The following is a 9325-nucleotide window of genomic DNA, read 5'->3' as shown; positions in this document are numbered from 1 at the left end:
CCTTGCTCCGGGAGGAGGGGGGACACTGACAGCGGCGAAGCAACGGCGAAGACAGCAGCGAAGCAACGGTGGCGACAGCGCAGAAACAACGGCGAAACGACTTGTCAGTGTCCCCCCTCCTCTCGGAGCAGGGCGCGAAAAGCCGCCTTGCTCCGGGAGGAGGGGGGACACTGACAGCGGCGAAGCAACGGCGAAGACAGCGGCGAAATGACTTTTCAGTGTCCCCCCTCCTCTCGGAGCAGGGCGGAAAAGCCGCCTTGCTCCGGGAGGAGGGGGGACACTAGCAACGGTGAAGCTTTCCCCCAGCCCGGACGCCGGCAAAAAAACTTACTTTTTTGCAGTCAGCCATGAGCAGGAACACGATCTGGCCTGCTTTAGCTCCTCCCGACAAGATGGCCGCCTGCACGGGGAAAGCGTGTAATTGGCCGCTCAAGACGTGATGTCGTGACGTCACGTCTTGAGCGGCCAATTGCACGCTTTCCCCGTGCAGGCGGCCATCTTGTCGGGAGGAGCTAAGGCAGGCCAGATCGTGTTCCTGCTCATGGCTGACTGCAAAAAAGTAAGTTTTTTTGCCGGCGTCTGGGCTGGGGGAAAGCTTCACCGTTGCTAGTGTCCCCCCTCCTCCCGGAGCAAGGCGGCTTTTCCGCCCTGCTCCGAGAGGAGGGGGGACACTGAAAAGTCATTTCGCCGCTGTCTTCGCCGTTGCTTCGCCGCTGTCTTCGCCGTTGCTTCGCCGCTGTCAGTGTCCCTCCTCCTCCCGGAGCAAGGCGGCTTTTCCGCCCTGCTCCGAGAGGAGGGGGGACACTGAAAAGTCGTTTCGCCGCTGTCTTCGCCGTTGCTTCGCCGCTGTCTTCGCCGTTGCTTCGCCGCTGTCAGTGTCCCTCCTCCTCCCGGAGCAAGGCGGCTTTTCGCGCCCTGCTCCGAGAGGAGGGGGGACACTGACAAGTCGTTTCGCCGTTGTTTCTGCGCTGTCGCCGCCGTTGCTTCCTGGTATCTGTCATTTCAAATGACATTTGAAATGACAGATACCAGCGTGGCGTGAAGCCTTAGGCCCGCGCACCCAGGATCCTGTATAGGCGCTCTATCCAGTATCCTGGGTTGCGCGGGACTAAGGCTTTTCGGACGCGGCTTACATTTACATATAATTAGGCTTCAGGATCGAGCGGTAGGTGAGCTGCACTGTGCGGGTGGTAACCGCGGGTGCCGTAGGCACTAACGCAGCTCTTCCTACCGCTCGGTACTGGATAGGCCTGATTGTCTAATAAAAGATCAATCTCTGTGTTTGTGTGTCCTAAAGCTGAGCTTGACCTGTGGCCCCTCTCGGGACTTCCCCCCATGGGCGTGGTCAGCTGCCACAGTGTCCAAGAGTCCACCCAAACCTCACTAATTGTAACAGATTGCTAACTCCATGGATCTGGCACAGCTCAATGCCTTGCAGGCCTTTCCAGGCATGGCCCTATGCACTGCTGAACTACAAGATGCATTGGAGAAACTCACTTCAGCGTTTCATCAGCTACAAGCACAGAAGACGCAAGGCGCTACTTCCAGTAATGAAGGTCAGTTACCTGAAGTAACTATAAAGACTATGGTACCTCTGGCTGCTCCAGTTCATTTCTCTGGAGAGATTCAAAGAACTAGAGGTTTCCTAAAGCAATGCTGCATGCATTTCGCATGCAGTGCGCAGCCTGCACACTTCCCTATAGCCTACGCCAAGACTACTTATATTCTATTTTATCTTGATGGAAGGGTCTTGTCTTGGGCTTTAACGCTGTGGGAACATAAGGATACAATCCTGCAGGATATTGATGGATTTCTAGAATTATTTAAATCAATTTTTGATGATCCTGCTCGAGTGACTGTTGCTGGTTCTGACCTGGTGGACCTGAAGCAAGGCAACTGACCACTGGTTGATTTTGCAATAGAGTTCAAGACTCTTGCTACAGAATTATGCTGGAAACCTAGATGCCTGAAAACTCTCTTCTTCAGAGGTCTGAATACCCGCTTGAATCACGAGCTCGCCGCTCGTGAGACACCTGACTCGCTGGATGAACTATTGGCTTTGGCTACTAGAATTGACCGCCGGCTTCGTGATAAGGTGAAAGAACTCAAGCCTACTAAAGGACCAGTTCAGAAGGAGACTTGTACTAAACTTGCACCTCGGGTGGTCCCAGCAGTACCTGTTGCCAATGGAGAAGAACCGATGCAATTTGGTCACAATAATTTGACTCCTAAAGAGAGAAGACTTCAGAAGAGGCATGGCCTAAGTCCTGCAGGAGGACTGATCTTAGGCCTTACCTCGCCTTCTCCTCCATTCTCTCTACCAGTCTCCCTGACTTGCGGACCGTCTACAATCCAAACTCTTGCCCTTGTGGATTCGGGGGCAGGAGGCAACTTTATACTTTGACGCCTAGTGGAACATTTGAGGATTCCCCTCATCACTTTAGAAGCTCCACTACTCTTGTCTTCCATCCATGGAGAGCCTTTGCCCAGTGATGTGACTCTTCACACCGAACCAGTGACTCTTCGCACCAGAGCCCTCCATTTGGAGACAATCTCCTTCTTTTTGTTAGAGAAGGCCATGCATCCTATCGTTCTGGGGTTACCCTGGTTGCAGTTGAATCAGCCTCAATTCGACTGGTCCTCCTTGGAACTCTCCCGCTGGGGCCCAGGTTGTCATGGCAGTTGCCTCAAGGAAGTTTCTCCTGTTTTCTGCATGCCTACAACTCCAGTGATGGCAGGACTGCCGCCTCAATACGCATCGTTCAGTGATGTGTTTTCCAAAGAAGCTGCTGACATCCTCCCTCCACACAGATCTTACGACTGTGCCATTCAGCTGAAACCAAACACTGAACCTCCTAAAGGATGTGTCTATCCACTCTCTGCAATAGAGAATAAGGCTATGTCTGAATACATCGAGGAGAATTTACAGAAAGGATTCATTAGACCTTCAAAGTCGCCAGCCGGTGCAGGATTCTTCTTTGTGGGGAAGAAGGACAGAACCTTACATCCTTGTATCAACTATCGAGGTCTGAACGAGATTATGATTAAAGACCGTTACCCCCTGCCTTTAATCTCAGAGCTGTTTGACTGGCTTCAGGGGCCAAGATATTTTCTAAACTTGACCTGAAGGGGGCCTACAACTTAGTCCTGATTCGCAGTGGTGACGAGTGGAAAACGGCTTTCAACACTCAAGATGGTCATTTTGAGTACTTAGTAATGCCCTTTGGCATGTGCAATGCACCTGCTGTGTTCCAGAACATGATGAATGACATTCTGCAGGATTATTTGTACAAGAGTGTCGTAGTATACCTAGATGACATCCTGATATTTTCTCAGAATCTGTCTACTCATCTAGAAGACGTCAAGCAAGTTCTAATAAGACTCCGAGAACACTGACTCTACGCCAAGCTATCCAAGTGCGAATTCCATAAAGACTCCGTGCCTTTTCTTGGCTACATTGTGTCTAAAGATGGCTTCCAGATGGATCCCCAAAAATTAGAAAGTCTCAAGAATTGGTCCCAACCTACCAGCATGAAGGCCCTGAGACAATTTTTGGGGTTCCCCAATTACTATAGAAGCTTTATAAAGAACTATTCTTCTTTAACGGTGCCCTTGACTGCTATGACCCGGAAAGGGGCCAATGCTTCTACATGGTCTGCGGAGGCTATTTCCGCGTTCGAAGATTTAAAGACTGCCTTTTCCATGGAACCATGCCTATATCATCAGGACTCCAACAAGCCATTCACGTTAGAGGATGACGCCTCTGACGTCGGTGTGGGGGCTGTTCTGAGCCAGACTGGAGATTCCAAGTCCTTACATCCCTGCTCTTTCTTCTACGACGTTCTCTCCAGCCAAGAAGAATTATGGGATCGGTGACAAAGAGCTCTTGGCTATTAAGTTGGCACTCGAGGAATGGTGGCCTTGGCTCGAAGGCACTCAACATCGAATTACTGTGTTTATGGACCATAAGAATCTAGAGTATCTCCTCCATGCGCAACGTCTTAGCCATAGACAAGCTAGATGGTCCTTATTTTTCAACTGTTTTGACTTCGTGCTCAAATATCGCCCGGGAGGCAAGAATACCAGAGCTGATGCTCTATCACGCTCCTTTCTCTCGGAGGATATTCCGGAAGAGCCGCAGCATATAATTGACCCGAAGAAAGTCGTCTTAGCGGCTACTCATTCTGTGCCCACTGGTAAGACCATTGTGCCAAAGCATGTCAGAAAGAAAGTGCTCTGTTGGGCGCATGATTCCAAGCTGGCTGGCCATCCCAGTCAACGCCATACCCTGCTGAAGCTTCAGAAGTATTATTGGTGGCCAACTATCAAGGAAGATACACTCTCCTTTGTGGCATCTTGTGCCAACTGTGCCAAGCACAAACCTACTTCTGGCCAACTGTGGGGATTGCTGCAACTGCTTCCAGCTCCAGAACAGCCCTGGACGCATATCGCTACTGATTTTGTAGTTGATCTACCTCTTTCTGGAGGTATGAATACCATCTGGGTCACAGTCGACCGCTTCAGCAAGATGGCCCACTTCGTGGCACTGCCTGGCTTACCCTCAGCCTCGGAACTAGCAAAGCTCTTCATAGTCCATATCTTTCGCCTCCACTGCCTACCGAAGCACATAGTCTTGGATCGAGGATCACAGTTCATGGCAAGATTCTGGAAGGCTCTGTGCAAACTCTTCGACATCTCTCTAGATTATACATCTGCCTATCATCCTCAATCTAATGGCCAAACAGAACGGATGAATAGGACCCTGAAACAGTTCATTCGGGCCTATATGAGCTGTCATCAGAATAACTGGGCCGAACTGTTACCATGGGCTGAATTCATCATTAATTCTCATCCAGCAACATCAACTGGAGCAACACCATTTGAAGTGGTATATGGACGTTTACCACCACCGCCACTTCCACTGAAGCTCTCAGTGACATCCCCAGCAGCTCAATCCACTGCTGAAGAAATCCATCAATTATGGACTCAGACGAAAGTTATGCTACTCAAAGCGAGTGATCGAGCCAAAAGGTTTTATGATGCTCATCATTCCAAAGCGCCTGTCTTTCAACCTGGTGACAAAGTCTGGCTATCCAATAAGCACCTTAGACTGAAGACTGAAGTTACCCTCCTCTCGATTTGCTCCTCTCTATGTCGGACCATTTCCAATCCTCCGACATCTTGACAATGTTACCTACAGTCTGAAGTTACCACCTGGATTGAACATCCATAACGCTTTTCATGTTTTACTTCTGAAACCACTCATCATCAGTGAATTCTCTTCCAAATCTCAGGAACCATCTCCTATTAATGCAGAAGATGACTTAGAATACAAGGTCGAAGCCATTCTTGATGTCCACAAATGAGGCAAAACTGGGAATACCTTCTTTCATTGGAAGGTTTTGGCACCGAAGAAAATTCTTGGGAGCCTCTGGCTAATATCCTTGACAAAGAGATGCTCTGTCAGTTTCATCTCTCGCATCCTTGGAAACCTAAACCTGGTACCAGCAGAGGAGACCGCCCTTTGAAGGGGGGTACTGTTGTAACTGTCCCTTCCCGATGGCTTCACGCCACCTACCTTTCTTTCTTTGCTCCTCCTCTTGCTGCGGATGGACGTCTGGCTACTGCGGCGTCTGCTTGCCACCCTCTCCGGCGTTCCTGGACCAGCTTGGGCACTGCCTCCTGCCATGCTCCACTAGTACCTTAGGGCGCATGCGCCGCGCATCTCTCTCTTATTTCCTACTTGGCGCGAACCTCAGGGGTGTCTCCCTGTGATGACGTCACGCTGCCTGGATATTTAAAGCCTACAATATTTGCTAGCCTTTGAGTTAGCAAGGGGAATTCTTACGGATGGGATTCGCTCTCCGTACCCAGCTACTCTGCCTCCAATTCCATTGGACTCTTAACGCTAACGGGGTACCCGCTCCTCGGGGGCCTCACTTGTTTTTCAGGTCGCTATCAGGAAACCGGTACTCGCTCCTCGAGGGCCCATGTTCCCTGACTCATTGCCTGCTCATACCTTCTCTTCTGCCTGGAAGGATTCGCTAACTTCAACACCAGTGAGTACTACCATCTTCACCTCAGAGCTGTTCCCTGGAACCAGGTACTCGCTCCTCGAGGGCCTGCCTCTGTTCCAGCCCTGGTGCCATCTCCTACGTGGAACCGCTGTGTGAGTACATCACCTTCATGCCTCTTAGCTCTCAGGGATCAGGTACTCGCTCCTCGAGGGCCTGCTCTTCCTATCCTGGGGTTCTCCATACTGGGGCTTGTGCATATTCCCCTGTACTCATTATTCACAGTTCTTTCCACTACAGCACTGCTACCGGAGGAGTCGCTGTTTCAGCACCTGAGGGATATTAGACCAGCCGGGCTACTTCTACTGCTCACCACTGCTACCTCTGGTGGCTTCATCACATTGTCTAATAAAAGATCAATCTCTGTGTTTGTGTGTCCTAAAGCTGAGCCTGACCTGTGGCCCCTCTCAGGACTTCCCCCTGTGGGTGTGGTCAGCTGCCACAGTGACCAAGGGTCCACCCAAACCTCACTAATTATAACAGTTTCCTGGTGGGACATCCGAAACTGAAAGTGCTGGTCCTGCCTTTCGGACTTGCCTCGGCACCCCATGTATTTACAAAGTGCCTAGCAGTGGCGGCGGCCCATCTATGCAAGAAAAGCATACACGTCTTTCCTTACCTGGATGACTAGCTCATCAAGAGCCAATCCAAGCAAGGAGCTCTCGATGCTCTCAAGCTCACTATCAATCTGCTACACTCTCTGGGATTTCTCATCAACTAGCAAAAATCCCACCTGACACCATCTCACCTCCTGACTTTCATCGGAGCAGATTTGGACACCACAGTGGCAAAGGCCTTCCTGCCCAATGACCGCGCAGACACACTCTCCAGACTAGCTGTATCTCTGCGCACAAAGAAAACAGCCTCAGCCCATCAATTCTTAAAGTTGCTGGGACACATGGCTTCCACGTCCATGTCATTCCTATGGCCAGACTGGCCATGAGAATAACTGAATGGACTTTGAAATCTCAATGGCTCCAAGCCATTCAACCACTGTCATCCCAGATTCAAGTAACCCACCAGTTATATTTATCCCTTCTCTGGTGGATGAACAAAGTCAACTTGCTAGCAACTTTTAAGCAACCAGTTCCACAGATAACTCTGACCATAGACACATCCACCTTGGGTTGGGGAGCTCATGTGAACAATCTTCAAACCCAAGGTACTTGGACACAGCTCGAAGCAACATTTCAGATCAACTTCCTAGAGTTTCGAGCTACATGTTATGCTCTATATGCGTTCAAGGACTGCCTTTCATACAAGACTGTTCTCATACAAACAGGCAACACAGTTGCAATGTGGTACTTGAACAAGCAGGGTGGCACAGGCTCTTATCTCCTCTGCCAAGAAGCCGCGCAGATCTGGGACTGGGCCACTTATCTGGCAGGCATGGGCCACTTATCTGCAGGCCACTTATCTGGCAGGCATGCAGAACGTGGTAACAGATCACCTCAGCTGACAGTTCCATCCCCACTGTGGTAATGACCAGAATCTTCCAACACTGAGGTCAACCAACAATAGGCCTCTTTGCATCTGAACTGAATCACAAAGTGGACAGATTCTGCTCCCTGCACGGACAACCAAACAAGTTAGCCATGGATGCCTTCGCTCGCCCCTGGAACACAGGCCTCCTATACGCGTATCCCCCGATACCGCTGATAGCCAAAACCCTCGTGAAACTACAACACGACAAAGGGTCAGTGATACTCATAGCCCCGTATTGGCCTTGACAAGTATGGTTTCCTATGCTTCTCGACCTCTCAATCAGACAACCTATTCGCCTGGGCACAGCGCTCACTCTCATAACTCAGAACCAAGGCATGTTACACCATCTGAACCTTCAGACCCTGTCCCTCACAGCCTGGATGTTGAAAGCTTGATCCTGCAACTGCTCAACCTTTCAATTGATGTCTCTCAAGTGCTTGTAGCCTCATGAAAGCCTTCCACACGAAAATCCTATTGTTCTAAGTGGAATAGATTTACCATATGGTGCGCGCAGAAAGGTATTGACCCTTTTTCCTGCCCTACTCCATCTCTGTTAGACTATATTTGGCACCTTTCAGATTCTGGTCTCCAGACTTCTTTGATGAGGGTATACTTGAGTGCCATCTCAGCGTGCCACAAAGGAATTGGGGATGCCCCGGTAACAGCGCAACCCCTTGTGAGTAGGTTCATGAGGGGCCTATTACAACTTAAGCCCCCTCTAAGGCCACCAGTCACTGAATGGGACCTAAATGTAGTACTTACAAAGCTCATGCGCTCCCCGTTTGATCCTTTGCACTTCTGCGATGTTAAATTTCTTACATGGAAAGTTCTCTTCCTAATAGCCATTACATCTGCTCGAAGGGTTAGTGAGTTACAAGCACTTGTCACATATTCACCCTATACCAGGTTCCTACATTACCAAGTGGTCCTACGTACTAACCCTAAATTCCTTCCCAAGGTGGATACTGACTTCCACTTGAATCAGTCTATAGTCTTGCCCACCTTTTTACCAAGGCCTTACTCTAACCAGTGCGAGAGGGTTTTACACACCTTGAACTGTAAATGTGCACTTGCATTTTACTTAGACCGCACTGCAGTCCATAGGAAATCCACCCAACTCTTTGTTTCTTTCAATAAAAACAAACCAGGAGTTGCAGTGCGCAAACAAACTCTCTCCAATTGGCAAGCACACTGTATTGAATTCTGCTATGAAAAAGCAGGCCTTCCTCTCCAGGGACGAGTGAAGGCGCACTCAGTGAGAGCCATGGCAACCTCAGTAGCACACTATTGTTCAGTACTGATTGCTGAGATCTGTAAAGCTGCAACATGGAGCTCTCTTCACACATTTGCAGCACATTACTGTCTGGACTCTGCCTTTGGACAATCCGTCTTGAAGAATTTATTTCCAGTATAAACCCAACTCCTTCCACATTCACCTACTGTGATTTTCAGGCTGCCTCATTTTTCCCAACAGTACACCAGTTGTTGTGCCAGTGCACAAGTTGTACGCTGTTGGTCCAAATTAAATATGAGTCAGCCTGTAGCTTGATAATCACCCATATGTGAGGACTACCATCCTGCTTGTCCTGGGAGAAAGCAGAGTTGCAGCCTGTAACAGGTGTTCTCTCAGGACAGCAGGATGTTAGTCCTCATGAAACCCGCACGCCACCCCGCGGAGTTGGGTACGAAACATTTTATTATTTTATTTTTTTGCTTGCACCTTTTGCTACAAACGAGACTGAAGGGAGACCCCTGTGGCTACAGGG

The sequence above is a fragment of the Rhinatrema bivittatum genome, chromosome 3, assembly GCF_901001135.1.
Source record: "Rhinatrema bivittatum chromosome 3, aRhiBiv1.1, whole genome shotgun sequence".
Classification (NCBI taxonomy): domain Eukaryota; kingdom Metazoa; phylum Chordata; class Amphibia; order Gymnophiona; family Rhinatrematidae; genus Rhinatrema; species Rhinatrema bivittatum.
The sequence above is the reverse complement of the archived record's forward strand: the minus strand, read 5'-3'. Positions refer to the sequence as shown.